The sequence below is a fragment of the Acipenser ruthenus genome, chromosome 9 (genome assembly GCF_902713425.1).
Source record: "Acipenser ruthenus chromosome 9, fAciRut3.2 maternal haplotype, whole genome shotgun sequence".
In the NCBI taxonomy this organism is placed as follows: domain Eukaryota; kingdom Metazoa; phylum Chordata; class Actinopteri; order Acipenseriformes; family Acipenseridae; genus Acipenser; species Acipenser ruthenus.
The window spans coordinates 34,990,640-35,007,094 of NC_081197.1; the positions used below are offsets into that span (position 1 = coordinate 34,990,640).

Below are 16,455 nucleotides of genomic sequence, written 5' to 3' on the forward strand. Positions count from 1 at the left end.
TTAAGCAAAGGAATTCTAAGCATGACCAACACCATAATAATGTATAATATCATCTCCAAAAGCTTCTGCATAATTATGATGTTTGGAAATGAACGTTTTGGTGACTTTGTTTGCTCTCTGCTTTTATGTCTAAAAAGGAAGCCACTCCTGGAAATGGCAAAACACAGTTCTGTGGTGGTGTCTAGTTTTTATAGGTTGGAGAGTGTGTCTGGGACTGTGATAAATGTCAGTATGTCAGTTATTTCCAAATATCCTTTTGTTGCATTTTAATTTAGCTACTTAAAAACAGATGGATGAGAGCTGGTAAGTCTTGTAATAAAATTAAGCTATTTGGCTGGCCATTGGTGCTCATAGTTGGTTTCCTGAAGGAGCTGGGGTTCTCTCACTATTTAAAAAATATTTAAATGGTTAAAAAAAAAATAAAAAAATACCAAGGATTAAAGTCTTTCTGGGGTAGACGTTTCTTCCAAGGACTTCACGTATGGCCTATGAAGTTAACTCTGAGAACATGTTACCAACTGGTATTGAATTAGTAATGGTATAGATGTAGTTAAGATATTTTTTATATATATATATATATATATATATATATATATATATATATATATATATATATATATATATATATATATATATATATATAAAAATATGAAATTAGGCTGTTTATTGTTATACATCATCCTTTTAGAAACTGTGCTACAGAGAGGTTGTTGAAGTGTATTTTAAAAAAGGGCTTGGCTAATTTTTTTTATTTATTTTTTTTCTCCCCCAGAGGTTGTAAATTGCAGAAATGAAACTCGGCTCTCGCTAGAACCAAAAATCAAGTGTCGATATAGAAGGATCAGGTGAGCCTGACTGATTTCAGTGTAAAAATGTAGCTGTAAACAGACAGCTGGCATGGTTAGTTGGATAGGCTTTGTACTTGATATACAGTACGTGCTGTTATATTTTAGCAGCCAAGATACAAGGTAAGGAATAAAACTGTTAACAATATCATTCTTAGACTTTAAAATTTGTGTGGTCTGAACACTAAGTCAAAGAAAAACCGTGTAACAACTGTACTGTTAGAAGACTTAAAACGGCATTATTTTCTCCCTGTGTGCTTCCTGTTTACAGATTAAAGCCTTAATGTGAATTGAAGAATGTTTGCTGCAGTTGTTACTTAAAATGTATAGCAATTGAACAAGTAGTGTTGTGCTTTAAGATAATTTCAAAGACACTGTAATTAATATCTAAAAATACCTTAATTCTACAATGATACTGCTTTTTATATATTTTTGTGGTCTCTTACAGATTAGAGACAATGTGACCCAATTTATTCACAATTACAAGACTAGGGTTACTAACATTCAGTCGTTCTGAAGATCGTGAAACACTGGCATGTCATGTAAACTGATCATTTTCATTTTAGATGGTAAGTTGAAAGAAAAGTAAAGACTGTTTGAGTCTGCTTTTTTATTTGAAGCAAGGGAGACAAGCTGCTTTATGTTTGTGTAGCTTGTGGTCCATTTACATGTGCACATCCACAAAGGCAAGAACTGTTTTAAAAGTACAGCATGTGTGTACAGTTATAGATGGCCAAAAATGTAATTAAATAGCATTATTTCTTGGTACAAACACTACTGCTTCACAAGGAAACCAAAAAGTCACTAGTGTGTGTGCATATTAATATATATATATATATATATATATATATATATATATATATATATATATATATATATATATATATATATATATATATATATATATATAATCTATTCCCACATAAATATGATTAATATCCAGTAAATATATTGGTAAATTGCCATTTTGTATTGAAGTGATAACTAAAATAAATTTAATGTTGCCTTGAATTGGCTTTCCACTTTAATCAACAGTAGGCTATGGATAACTAACTGTAATTGCTGTACTACTGTAGTTTTGTTTCATGAAGTAATTCAAATATATATATATATATATATATATATATATATATATATATATATATATATATATATATAATTACACTCAAGAAAAAACACTGGCTTCAATTCGATTTTTTATTTATTTTTATATTTTTTTAATAAATAGTTGTTTTTGCTGTGGTGGATATTTGTAGTTCTAGGATTTTATTTCATGTAAGCTATCCATTAAATACCATAAATAGAATGGAACAACACAGTGGACTAAATGTTCAGCTAATGACCAACTTTACTTAATTTTTTTAATATAACTTGTATATATTTGAGGCACTTCCTGTAAAACAAGTATTCGGTTAAAAGTTATTGTTTGAGTACACTTGCTGATTTGATGCTGAAATGGGTATTGAATTTGAATGAGTTAGTACTTGTAATACCCAATATTATCAGTTGGTACCTATAGGATAAATATAGTGCTGCAACAAATTGTGACTGCCATTAATAAATTAATATTTCCATAATTTGAAGGTAATTGATATTTTTACTATACACTATACAACTTTTTTATGTAATAAAAGCATATACTAATGTCAAGTGGTTTAGAAATTGCCATAGAGATTAATACTATATATATATATATATATATATATATATATATATATATAAAATTACATTACTGTTTTTAAATGCATAGTAACACCATGTCTCTTTAGAAACATCTTCCCAACATTTTGAAGGGACTATTCTTTTATTTAACTTATTTAAATGACTTGGTGTAAAATGTAAAAAGGGTTGGGTAATTGTTTCACCTTTCATTGGTAGTTTTAGCTTTGTTTGGATTATTGCGCATTTTCAAGTACAGTGTTGTAGAACAATTGAGCTGTATGTATTTCAGTTGTTTTGAAAATGAGTTGCTAGTTTCTAAATGGCAAGATTTTAAGGGTTGTAATACCCACGTGTCTTGGAATGAGTATAAATTTAAATGTCATAATATGGAGATGTTTAATATCTCCATTGGATCATTTTAGTGAAATGCTTTAATACCTGGGTCAATGGTATGGTAATACTACCAAAGCAGTTCTATAAACCATAAGCGGTTTTTAACCTATATTTTAAGAAATCTTGACTTTGAGGTCAGATTTAGCTGGATATCTTATTTCAGTACTCCCAGAAGCCTGGACAGAAGACATAACATTCACCTGTATAAAAAATTATATGCAGCACATTTGGTTGGAAAGATTGGTAATTAAGTATGTCACACCATTTGTATATTTAAGAAAATATGCACCAATGCTTCTTCATTGTTTTATCTAGACCTGGTGTATTGATTTTTGCAAAATGTGGCCAAAATGACCCCATTAGCTTGGGATATAGTGTGTCATTTAATTATCTGCTATCAACCCAAAGCTATTTCTTGGGTTCCTAGTGAGACAGTGAATTTCATGTGTGGGGTGGGGGGGGGGGGGGGGGGGGTATTTATTTATTTTTTTAAAAATGCCCTTGCTTATTAAACATTTGGTGGATAGTTTCTGTTTTGTTTTTCTTATTTAATATTTCTTTGTATGCAGAACCCTTGTCATAACATTATTTAAAAATTAGTCTTTACATCTCCTTTTCTTAATTGGATATGATTTCTTTGCTGCTTTCCCTTTACACAAGACTATAAACTAAAATAATCTAATCTATCGGTCATTTTTCTTAAACAATATTTTGGTATTTAATAAATAAAGATGCTAATAGGGCATATAATGTATTTAATAGTTACAACTAGTTTAATTGTATTTTTTTTTGTTCCCCTCATCATTCATTAACTTAATGTTTTCTACAACCCCAATGCATTGCTTCATAAGCAGTATGGATTTAGGTGAATCCTAATTTAGTTATTTTTTTTTTTTCTTTTTTTTGCAGAATTGCATCTCTGGAAGAAATGGGAAGTTTAAAGCAATGGTGTGCATAAAGCTATATGATGGTCTGGTAAGCAATTCCTTTATTAAACATTTCCATATATTACATGACTTTTTTTTTGTGTTAATTTAAAAAAAAATGTACAACACTTGCTAAAATGTACAAATTTTTCGTTTGACCATTTTGAAGAAATAAAATTATTGTTTGAACTATTTTGACTACATCTGTAGGGCTACTGATTTTCAGCAATCGGAATCACAAAATTTTGCAGTGTTGTCTTTCTCCTCGCAACTCCAGTTTTCTGCAGGGTTTATTTTTGCACTACACCCAGCCAAGTTGAGTTAATTCGTCATGTGACTTCACTTGCGTGTCTCTGCTGAAACTCAACATGGCGGCTGCACCAACGAAGAAAAAAAATGCAAAAGACAGCGAAAACATTTTCTGATTATCTATATGAGGATGTTGGTTACTATTTTGCAAATGTTGTTGTCATTCGATTGATCATGTACGAGTCAATACCATTAAAGGTCATTGCCAGCCGTAAACACATATAGAACAAGAAAGCTAAAAACATGGCAACAAAAAATGACAAAGCACTGCATTCTTATATGCTGAAAAACTTGGACCCGAGGTACTGCGCTCAAGGCAGGGTTTTACCCTAGTAAGTAAGCTAAATTGATTGCATGTTTTAGTTTCTTTACACTCTACCTGCATTTAATAAAGCTATAATTAGTCTTGTTAAGCCATGTCTGTTTCTTAATTAAATTATATTATCTGCTGATGAAGACAAGCTCAAAGCTATTTTTCTAGCTATGCATTCCTTAAAGGAAATTGATCACTTTACTGTATAAAGGATGTAGTCACTACACTACAGAGTTTGTTTCATAAAGACATTCTGTCCTGAGACACACCTAGTTACATGTTGCAAATAACAAGACAGAATTAGCAAATAAACAATTAATTATGCATTTACATTAAAAGGGGCTCTATTTAAATTACAATCTGGTGATACTCAGCCGTGAATCTGTGTAGCAACACATCAGTCAACGCGCCTTTTGTATCAGTGTTTCATGTTTTAACCTGGTTGTATTGTAATGCTAGTAAAACGCTTAACTTTTGTGGAGTACTGTAAATGGGATTACTCTCACATGACATTGTTGGACTTACTGAACTGTAATATTTTATTGTTGTAATACCAGCAATAGGTTTCTTTTCAGAACACTTATTTATAGACTGAACTACAGTGTTAGTGGAAGACTGTAAATATGATTCTCACAACAGTGCTGGACCTTTGTTTTCTGAACTGTTGTAATGCAATTAATTTTTTTAACTGCCAAGTGAGGTTTATAAATATTATGACATTTAAGGTACTTTACTTATTATTACATCAACAAGTCTAATTGAAAACCTTGGATTTTTTTTTTTTTTTTAAATGTAATATTTATTAATTTACTTATTTTAATTATCAACATTATATTTGTTCAAATATGAGGTTTAATTATCAATAAGTGGGGGGGGGGGTGGAATTAGTGATTTTTGACAAATGCAGTTTGCTATTCCCCAGAATGAAAAATCAGTAGCCCTACATCTGCTAAACTAATCTATGGAAACTAGCATTAAGTCCCTTAAGTATAATGCAATGATGGTTTGACTTGCAATATTGCCAGTGTACGGAGTACTGTGGCATGAGACTTGATAATCTATTGTGATGCAGTGCATCAAATTTGCCTTTAAACACTACTAAAATGCAAGTGACACCTTACCTCTCTTTCTGTTAACAATTAACCTGTGTTTATTGATATTGAAGGTGGCCATATGTAGGTGATGTGTCCCATGTAAGAGGACCACTTATTTAATTGTGAAGTTTAGAGCATTCTGTAGTACTTTTGAGTGGATAAAAGGAGATGGCTATCATTGGATGTGGGTTGTGTTGATTTTGATGGCTCAAACTTTTGTATTTGGTTTAATAAGTATTGGAAGGTCATGGGTAATAAGTGTTTAAAAAAAATAAAATAAAAAATAACCGTCATAGTTTAGACCAGGGATTAGCAGCTAAAGGCCCACATGTGCAAATCCCCTTCTTGAATCCACTGCATTCTGTACATTTTAGTTAAAGCAAAACATTTCTCATCTGGCTCTACTGTAATGAAGATACATATCTTAACACAATTGATGGTTTACCTCAATACACAATGAAATACATTCTATAACCGGAATGGAATTTTTGACTTTGGAGTTAACCCTTTGTCCTTTTATTTATTTATTTATTTATTTATTTATTTATTTATTTATTTATTTATTTTTGTCGAGCTGAAGAATGCAAAATTTAAGGTATATAATTTTTACATGTTTTGGTAAATGGGACTTTAAAGTCCTGTCAGTACTTTAAGAACTTAAATCCCACATAACAAAAAATAACTTTTTGTAATTACCGTTGTGGACTCTTTGGCCTCACACATCTATTTGTACTCCCTTGTGTAACAATGTAGCTGATATAATATTTTTTGCTTGCCTTTTATCATTACAATACAGAAAGCTTATGTTCACCCACAGCACTAAGATAAGGCAGGGCCTTATCTTAGTGCTGTGGACTGAAAGCCAGGACTGAAAGGGGTAAACACCTGTTTTTTTATCCTACAATTGGCCTTTATTTTTTTTTCTATTTACCTTACAGATCCCTTAATTATAGTTGTCTATGTAATTTTTTTAAGACCGGAATTCCTAAGTGTAAATTAAGAATATTGATCACTTCCCTAATAAATGCACATGTATTAAAATAAGATTCTGATGTTTTTCAGGGGCCTAATAATTTAGATAGTTTTACAGCAGTGCAGAGCTCATTTTTAACTTTTCTACTAAATGCAAACCTTGGTGATATTTGTTTTTGTTGTCCAAAACTGAACATAGCTAATACCTTTTTAAGTAACTCCCCCTCCCTCTCCAACTCTTGCTTGCTTCCTTTCAAATGATATAAATGTATCCTCCTACCACCATTTGTGTGGATAAGACCCTAGGTACTTTGACTAGAAAAAGAAATTGCTGCACCTTTACAGACGGAGTTCAGAGTGCCTGTACATGCTACACTATAATGTCAAGACATTATAACTGCACAACAGCAAGAGATAAAACATTTTGTGGAAAGAACAAAATCTAACAAAACTACTGCTTTCATGTTGCTGCAGACACAAGAAGGTACTGAGGTATGTAGCAAGTAATTGCACTGGTGAATGTCAAGTTTTGCAGTAACAATATGCTTCATAAATTATTTAAGTTATTGAATTTTTCCATACTCCCTATATATTGCATGCCCAGAACAGTAATCTACCTTCATTTACAGGTTGTGGAACAGTCACCCAATTCACCTTTCCCATTACTGTCACACAAGCTGCTGTCTTTGTCTTTATTTTTATTTTCCAGGTTTGTCTTAAAAGGGACACCAGTATTTGAGCACAACCAATGCATGCTTGACTGTAATGTCACACCAATTAACACTGAGCTGTCAAAAAAATAAGTCATGCAATCTCACACGCCCCTTATGATGTAAACAAATTTGGTGATTCTGCACAACGCAAACCTGAGTGAGTGAGGGGGGGGGGGGGGGGTGCTGCTGGCTAGAGTGGTGTTTCTGCAATGTGAAATCATCCCACCATATCAGCTTGCACCCCCTCAAACCTTATTAAGAAACATATAAGCATAGCTGAATTGTGCGTACCTGCCTTTTGTATTGTTCCCAACTTTCTTTTCAAAATCATCTACCATGATTGATGTGAATATGTAGAAGTCTTGCTTTGGAACATTTGTTTTAGAAGACTAGTTATTTGCTCGGTCTCAAAGATGTCATCAAAACAGCGCTTTAGCAGTGAGAATGCCTCTGGCTACCAACCCAGTTATGCTGGCTAATGCCTCGTTTCCACTGTCATTTGCCAGGTATAACTGAGCTGGACAGTTTGGGCAAGTTCTAGTTAGACAGCTTTCTGTGTTCTAGTGTAATTGTCAATTGTCAGGCATAGCTGACAGAGGAAGTAGTTGTCGCGATAAAGGTCACATTAGTGTTCTGCGATACCTCATTTCGGGAGTATCGATACAATACCATGCACAGTATCATGATATTCAATACTATCGCAATACTTTGGATCTTATGTCCATTACATGTTAAGTGGCTGCCATTTTATTTTTTGCACATGCAAAGTGTGTAAGGCTTATACACAGTTAATAATGCTACATCATGGTGGAAAGCTTGCTGATTATATATATATATATATATATATATATATATATATATATATATATATATATATATATATATATATATATATATATATATAAAATAAAAAAATAAAAATAAAAATATATATATATATATATATATATATATATATACACACACACACACACACACAGTGCCTTGCAAAAGTATTCAGACCCCTGACCAATTCTCTCATATTACTGAATTACAAATGGTACATTGAAATTCCGTTCTGTTTGATATTGTATTTTAAAACACTGAAACTCAAAATCAGTTATTGTAAGGTGACATTGGTTTTATGTTGGGAAATATTTAAGAAAAATAAAAAACTGAAATATCTTGCTTGCATAAGTATTCAACCCCCACACATTATTTGGTAGAGCCACCTTTCGCTGCAATAACAGCTTTAAGTCTTTTGGGGTAAGTATGTACCAGCTTTGCACACAGTGTCGGAGTGATTTTGGCCCATTCTTGGCGCATTTGTTTCAGGTTGGTTGGACGACGCTTGTGGACCGCAATTTTCAAATAGTGCCACAAATTCTCAATGGGATTGAGATCAGGACTTTGACTCGGCCACTGTAGGACATTCACCTTTTTGTTCTTGAGCCACTCCAGTGTTGCTTTGGCCTTGTGCTTGGGATCATTGTCCTGCTGAAAGGTGAATTTCCTCCCAAGCTTCAGTTTTTTAGTGGACTGAAGCAGGTTCTCTTGCAGTATTTCCCTGTATTTTGCTCCATCCATTCTTCCTTCAATTTTAACAAGATGCCCAGTCCCTGCTGATGAGAAGCATCCCCACAGCATGATGCTGCCACCACCATACTTCACTGTAGGGATGGTGTGTCTTGAGGCATGGGCATTGTTAGGTTTGCGCCACACATAGCGCTTTGAGTTTTGGCCAAAAAGCTCTATCTTGGTCTCATCTGACCACAAAACCTTTTCCCACATTGCAGCTGGGTCACTCTCATGCTTTCTGGCAAACTCCAGACGTGCTTTCAGATGGTACTTTTTGAGTAACAGCTTCTTTCTTGCCACCCTCCCATACAGGCCAGTGTTATGCAGAGCTCTTGATATGGTTGACTGGTGCACCATTACTCCACTCCCAGCCACTGAACTCTGTAGCTCCTTCAAAGTGATTGTTGGCCTCTTTGTGGCTTCTCTCACAAGTCGTCTTCTTGTTTGAGTGCCGAGTTTTGAGGGACAGCCTTTTCTTGGCAGTGCCTGGGTGGTGTGATGCAGCTTCCACTTCCTGATTATTGATCCAACTGTGCTCACTGGGATATACAAACACTTGGATATTATTTTGTACCCTTTCCCTAATCTATGCATTTGTATTACTTTATCTCTAACTTCTGTAGAATGCTCTTTGGTCTTCATTTTCCTTCAGATTCACAGCCTGACCAATGATCCTTCAGCAGTGGGTTTTTTATCCAGAAAATGTGACAGCAACTGTAATGGTTCACAGGCACAGGTGGAGGCCAATGGTAAGGTAATTGTGTCTTCGTTAGAGCAATTTCTTTCATCGGTGTAAACTGGGAGCTTCCACAGCACAGGGGTTGAATACTTATGCAAGCAAGATATTTCAGTTTTTTATTTTTCTTAAAAATATTTCCCAACATAAAACCAATGTCACCTTACAATAATTGATTTTGAGTTTTAGTGTTTTAAAATAAAATATCAAACAACGAAATTTCAATGTACCGTTTGTAATTCAGTAATATGAGAGAATTGGTCAGGGGTCTGAATACTTTTGCAAGGCACTGTATGTATGTGTGTGTGTGTATTTATATATATATATATATATATATATATATAAATAAAAATTTGGTGCCTATAGAAAGTCTACACCCCCTTTTGTTGTGTCAGTGCCTCAGTTTCATGCATTTAAATGAGGATTTTTTCTCACTTACCTACACACCATACTCCACACTGTTAAGGGGAAAAAAGTTTTTATTGAGAAAAAAAATTACATATTAAATACAAAACTGAAAAATCATAATTGGATAAGACTCCACCCCCCTGAGTTAATACTTGGTGGAAGCACCTTTGGCAGCAGTTACAGCTGTGAGTCTGTTGGGATAGGTCTCTACCAACTTTGCACACCTAGATTTGGCAATATTTGACCATTCTTCTTTACAAAACTGTTCAAGCTCTGTCAAGTTCCTTGGGGATCGTTGATGGACAGCAATCTTCAAGTCAAGCCACAAATTTTTGATTGGGGCTCTGACTGGGCCACTCAAGGACATTTACCTTTTTGTTCCTTAGCCACTCCAGTGTAGCTATGGCTGTGTGCTTTGGGTCGTTGTCATGCTGAAAGGTGAATTTCCGTCGCAGTTTCAGCTTTCTTGCAGAGGGCAGCAGGTTTTCCTCAAGGACGTCTCTACCTTGCTCCATTCATTTTCCCTTCTATCCTGACAAGTGCCCCAGTCCCTGCTGATGAGAAACATCCCCATAACATGATGTTGCCACCGCTATGCTTCACAGTAGGGGTGGATGTTCTTTGGGTGATGCGCTGTGTTGGGTTTGCACCAAACATAACGCTTTGCATTTAGGCCAAAAAGTTCCATTTTAGTTTCGTCAGACCACAATACTTTGGCTACAGAATCTCTGTAGAGTGTTTTTTTGTATACTTCAAACAGGATTCAAGGTGGGCTTTCTTGAGTAATGGCTTCCTTCTTTCCATCCTACCATACAGGCCAGATTTGTGGAGTGCTTGGGATATTGTTGTCACATGCACACTTTGACCATAAAAGCCTGCAGCTCTTGCTAAGTTGCTATTGGCTTTTTGGTAGCCTCACTGATCAGTCTCCTTCTTGCTCGGTCATCCAGTTTAGAGGGACGGCCTGATCTAGGCAGGGTCTTTGTGGTGCCATACAACTTCCACTTCTTAATAATCGTCTTGACCATGCTCCAAGGAATATTCAAGGCCTTTGATATTTGTTTATACCCATCCCCTGATCTGTGCCTTTCAACAACTTTGTCCAGGAGTTCTTTTGAAAGCGCCTTGGTGCTCATGGTTGAGTCTTTGCTTTGAAATGCACTACCCAGCAGAGGGAACCTACAGGAACTGCTGAATTTATCCTGAAAACATGTGAATCACTACAATTTAACAGAGGTGGAGGCCACTTAACTTGGTGTGTGATTTTGAAGGCAATTGGTTACACCTGAGCTAATTTAGGAGGGGTGGACACTTATCCAACCAAGCTATTTCAGGTTTTATTTTTAATTTGACAGCTTTCTAGAATATTTTTCACTATGAAGTTGTGGGGTAGGATGTGTAGATGAATGAAAAAAATATATATATTTTAATTCCAGGGTATAAGGCAACACAAAGTTAAAATTTTGAAAGGGGGTATAGACTTTCTATAGGCACGATTGTGTGTTTGTGTGTGTAATATATATATATATATATATATATATATATATATATATATATAAAATAACAACACTGTGTAAAATACACCATTTTCTTTATTTCTTACATATAAAAAGAGAACTCTGGTGTTTCAGCTAGCTTCAAATACTCTAATTACAAGGAATCTCTTTAATTCTTATATATATAACACAAAATAACACAGAAATGCTTTCCTTGAAGCAGACTTTTTATAACTGGGCCAGATGTTTTACAAACAGCGGTATCTTAGAAGTGCTAGAAAAATGTGAGCAACGAATGAAATAAACAAAACACTTGTGAAGCTGATTTACAGGGTTACTTCAAGAAATGGCTTGATGAGGTTCTTGTTTGGATCAAACCAAATGAGCAAGATGGGCCAAATGGACCTCCTCTTTTTTTTTGTAACATTTCTTATGTTCTTAAGTCACATACAATGTAACACCTCCATGAATCTATACTGTTCAAGTCTTTCTGAAAGTAAAATAAGTAAACGCAGTATAATGCTAAACTAGGCTAACCTGGTTGATTCATCTACACTGTTTAACCTTTTTTTTTTTTTTTTTTAAACTAAACACAGTAATGTATTACATTAGGGAATACACAGAAATGCTATATTCCTTCATTTTAAACATGTTCATTTTACATTTTTATAGTGTTAGATATTTTGAAAATCACCACTTCCAAATAATTTAATAAAATTAGTTCAGCTGCTAAATGTATTTCTGGCAAATAACTGCTTTACTAAAAATGCTGCTAACGCAATTCAATAGTGAAAAGTTCAAATTTAAGCATTATATTTAATGCTACATTTCTAAAACAAACAGGCCACTAATGTAGATGATTTCCTCTTACGTGCTATTAGAACAGAATTATGTTTAAACCTATTCAAGCCACATGTCTCAGTCAAAACAACACCCCAGAGCACTTTAAATAACAGCAAAAGGCATTTTAAATAACAGCAAAAGGCATTTTACTAGCGAGAGGAGGCCATTCAGCCCATCATGCTCATTTTTTTGTTAAACATCTTGTACAGAAAGTAAATTAGACAAAAGACAACCACTCTGGCTACTATAATAAACTAAGTACTTCTTATTGCTTTCATGCTTAACCTGTATCCGTCTGCATTGGCGGAATTTTGCAGTATGATTCGGAAGCTTTATAGGTGCTTTCCTCTGCAGGTGAAGCATTACATTGATCCTGTGTGTTAGGGAAACATGCTGGCAGTGAAGTCTATTCATTCTGGTCTTTCCACTGCTCATGCATGCAATTCAAAACACAAGACTTTCACAGCTATCACAATACACGCACATAAAATATAGATTAACACAAAATCCAAAGAATATAAAAACATTGCTAACATTTTTTACATTTAAATTATATTTTTGCAGCTTCCTGCAAATGCACTATAATGACGAAATAAACAAGCATCAATTAACTCCCTTTTGATCAACTTCTAGCGCATTCCTATTTTGTGTTCTTTTCTGTGACTTTTTTATAAGTAATATGCACTGAGATTCACTTACTTAAACTAAAAGAACGGAAGAAACCACAGTAAAAGTAAACTTCGGCAAAGAGATCGGGGTGGCGATCTGAAAGATGTTTCAATAAATTGGTGGCTTTTCCTGTTTGTTTTTCACTCCTTTAAAACACTCAACATTTTGACTGTCTGCCTTCAACCAGATTGTTGTTGTCATCTGACGAAATCCAAAATAGTTACACAACAAGCTTCTCTCCGGCATTCGCCATGACTGCTGCAGTAATTTAATTTTCCCAGAACATGCATATTGTTTTTAAAGCACACAATTGCAGAGTTTTTTGTTTTAAAAGTTTAAAAAAAACAATAATTTATCAAAAACCTGCGATGCTTTGATATTTTTATTTTGCCCCGATATTAGGTATTGTAGTGGAGGCGTATCTGGTCCGCAGCGAGAATATTATTATTATTATTATTATTATTATTATTATTATTATTATTATTATTATTATTATTATTTATTTCTTAGCAGACACCCTTATCCAGGGCGACTTACAATCGTACGCAAATACATTTCAAGTGTTACAATACAAGTAATACAATAAGAGCAAGAGTAAATTAAAATGAATACAAAAATGAACAATGTGATCTAGTGTTCCGCGGTATATCGATACCTACGGTATATCATGTTACCAAAATCCTATGATACTGTAGTGTTGGGTCTCGCAGTACCGCGATTGGTCAGTGTGTATGTAAATGTGCCCTTGTATGTGTGAGCCAATAGGGCTTATGGGGGATCTCTATTTAGGAGCTGCCTGCGAGCAGCTAGGGGGGTGTTGTAGGTAGTAGTTCAAAGCAGTAAAAAACGCTATTTTATTGAACTGGAACAGCAGGAAGGATAAAGTTCAGCTAGGCAACACCAACAACACACCCACAACACCCCTCTAGCTGTATTCATTTTAATTTTATCTCAACACTGAATTGCAGTGTGATCGATCTGCTGCTGCAGAATTTTATTTTTAATTTCTAACTGTTTGACAGCTGCTCTTTGGTTTTCTGCCCAAATGTTGGAGAGCTGTAATATTCTGCATCCCATGAATCAAAAAGTTTGTCAGGTTTGTTTTGAATACAGCTTTCGCTTACAGCCGACATTTGTTCAAAATGTTCTCTGTAGCACATGCCTTTCGATGACGTACTATTGTACAGCACAGTTTGGCCCCATTGGGTACGAGTACAAAACTGTACTGTCTGAGGAGCGTCTGTGGAAACACCCTCCAGCTACATTTCTCCCAGATCGTCCAGCTTAGCTATACCTGGAAAAAGGCAGTGGAAACGATGCCTAAGAATCTGGAAACACGAAAACCAGACACCTGCAAAAATCCAGGACACTAACCTTTGTATAAAAAATTTAATTGTTGAATTTGTGACACGTGAATGTATTTGTCTAATTTTACTTCCTGCAATTGAAAACTGAGCACTTGCCAGAAAACAATCTTTTGAGACAAGTCTGACTTTCAAATACAAAACATTTGTGAAATAGCTTTTTAAGAGCAATTAAATATTGTAACAGTATTTTATTTGAATGAAATTTGAACAAATTCTTCATTTTTAGCTTTCTAATCTTTAAAGGTTGGAGTATACTGAACATTTGGCTGACCTTTCATTCACACTTTTCATTTGTTTTTTGTTTACCTAAGGATGTATAGTTTCTGTTTTGCTGACTGCCATACTACAGATGCAGTAATATTTTACAGGTGACGAATGATCCAGATCAGGATTAAAAGGTATTTGTTCGAATCTGTCTCTTGGTCTTTTACCACATTGATACCTTATTTTAGAAGTGTAGTTTTTAAATTCCTTTTCTGCAATACATCAATGTACAGTATTTAGCATTCATATCTATGCTTTTTTTATATAAAAATATATTTTATTTGTAAATATGCCACACTTGTCAAAAGATAAGCACTTTAGCTTAACTTCCCCACACCTTTTTGAATTTTAATTTCAGTTAACTAGAGAAGCTCTTCCCTTTTTTGATTGTCACTATTGTAGCTTGAAGCTTTTAATGGTCTTTTTATTTTTTCAATTATAAGTGTACAACATTTCTTGAAAAATGAAAAAAAATGTGCTTCTCTAATTGTTTCAGTTACTACCCAAAATAAGTTATGATTTAATTGTGGTGGTATGTTGTGTAGTGAAATTTATTGTGTGAATTAGTCTGAAGACCTTGAAGTGATGTAGCAGCACATAATGGTTTGTGGGTTATATGGTGATGCAGGCCATACTGTGCTGCTGCAAAAAATACAAGGATTCTCACTCCAGCCTGACAAAGATGATGAAAAATTGAATAACGTGTCTGGAACAGAGACTTCATTTGGTCAATATTTTAAAGTGCAAAAAACTGATTATGTTGGCTGTGCTTTAGCAGCACGTAAATATTGGAGTTAAACCACTTCAGATGTCTCCAGTATTGATTGTGCTGCTGAAGTAAGACTGACAATATTCCACTGTCGGAGGTCTATGTGCATACAACTGAAGAATTCTGTTATTGTTTGTGTTTTGGAAAGCTTTGTTTTTTGTTTGGGTTAGTAAATGAGAAATCTTTAATAGTAATTAAGTGTTTCAAAATTGCAGTTACAAAAAAATTATCAATGAAGAAATGAAAATGAAACCAATATATGTATATAGGTACGGATGTTTTTCCTTGTGTGTAAATATTCTTTTTTTATTTGTTTAAAATATATTTTAATCAGTTGTTTTCATTATTATACATCATGTGAGGTAAGCACTTGATATTTGCTGCAAATGATGAATGAGAATTTGCATGACTGTTTATAAAATGGCAATTGAAAAAAATGAGCTATTTTTGTCCTCCGCTTTTATTTTGAAAAGTGTTCGACAGCAAGAAGTAAGCAGTCCAGGTTAGGATGTGCACCACCCAAGCTGTAAAATAGTGATTTCTACCTGAAGTCACAGGTGCTGCATCAGCTTTCCAATCCTGGCCCAACTTGCAAGGGAAATGTTATGTACAGTGATCAATTTTTGGTTTTATGTTGTGATCATATTTTCTCTTATGAGGAATGTAATAAACGAGAACCAAAATGGTGAGTTTACTTTCATTGTACAATGGCCCTTTTACACTTATTTCATTTGATGTGTTTGTTCAAGTTCAATTTGACAGTTTATTTGTTGAGCTTATAAAGATATAAATAAACATCAGTAAGTCCATTACTTTTTATGAAAAATGTGTCTTTGGTCACTTTGTTTATTGCAAAGAAAAGGCAATGGCAGAGATTACAAAAACAAAATGTGATGCCTGCTTTATGTACAATTCTAGCCTGAAATGTGCAAGAATTTTATTTTATATATCTATATATATCTCAAACTACTGTATGGCATCTTCTTGTGTAGTTAATTCAGTGGGGTAAAGTAAGGCCTTCAAAATGTTCTTACTACTTATTTTAAAATAATGTATATACAGTTCTGCAAATAAATATTGCAATACCCGATTTTTGAACAGATATCTGAACATAAACAT

General features: G+C 34.1%; 1 long non-coding RNA gene across 1 annotated transcript; it reads left to right on the forward strand.

The window, feature by feature from the left end:
• Positions 1-771: 771 nt before the first annotated feature.
• LOC131737916 (uncharacterized) lies at positions 772-5,201 on the forward strand. The gene is made up of 3 exons (XR_009329481.1): positions 772-845; positions 1,294-1,414; positions 3,810-5,201. It is a non-coding gene; the product is annotated as an uncharacterized LOC131737916 (long non-coding RNA).
• The last annotated feature ends 11,254 nt before the right edge of the window (positions 5,202-16,455 follow it).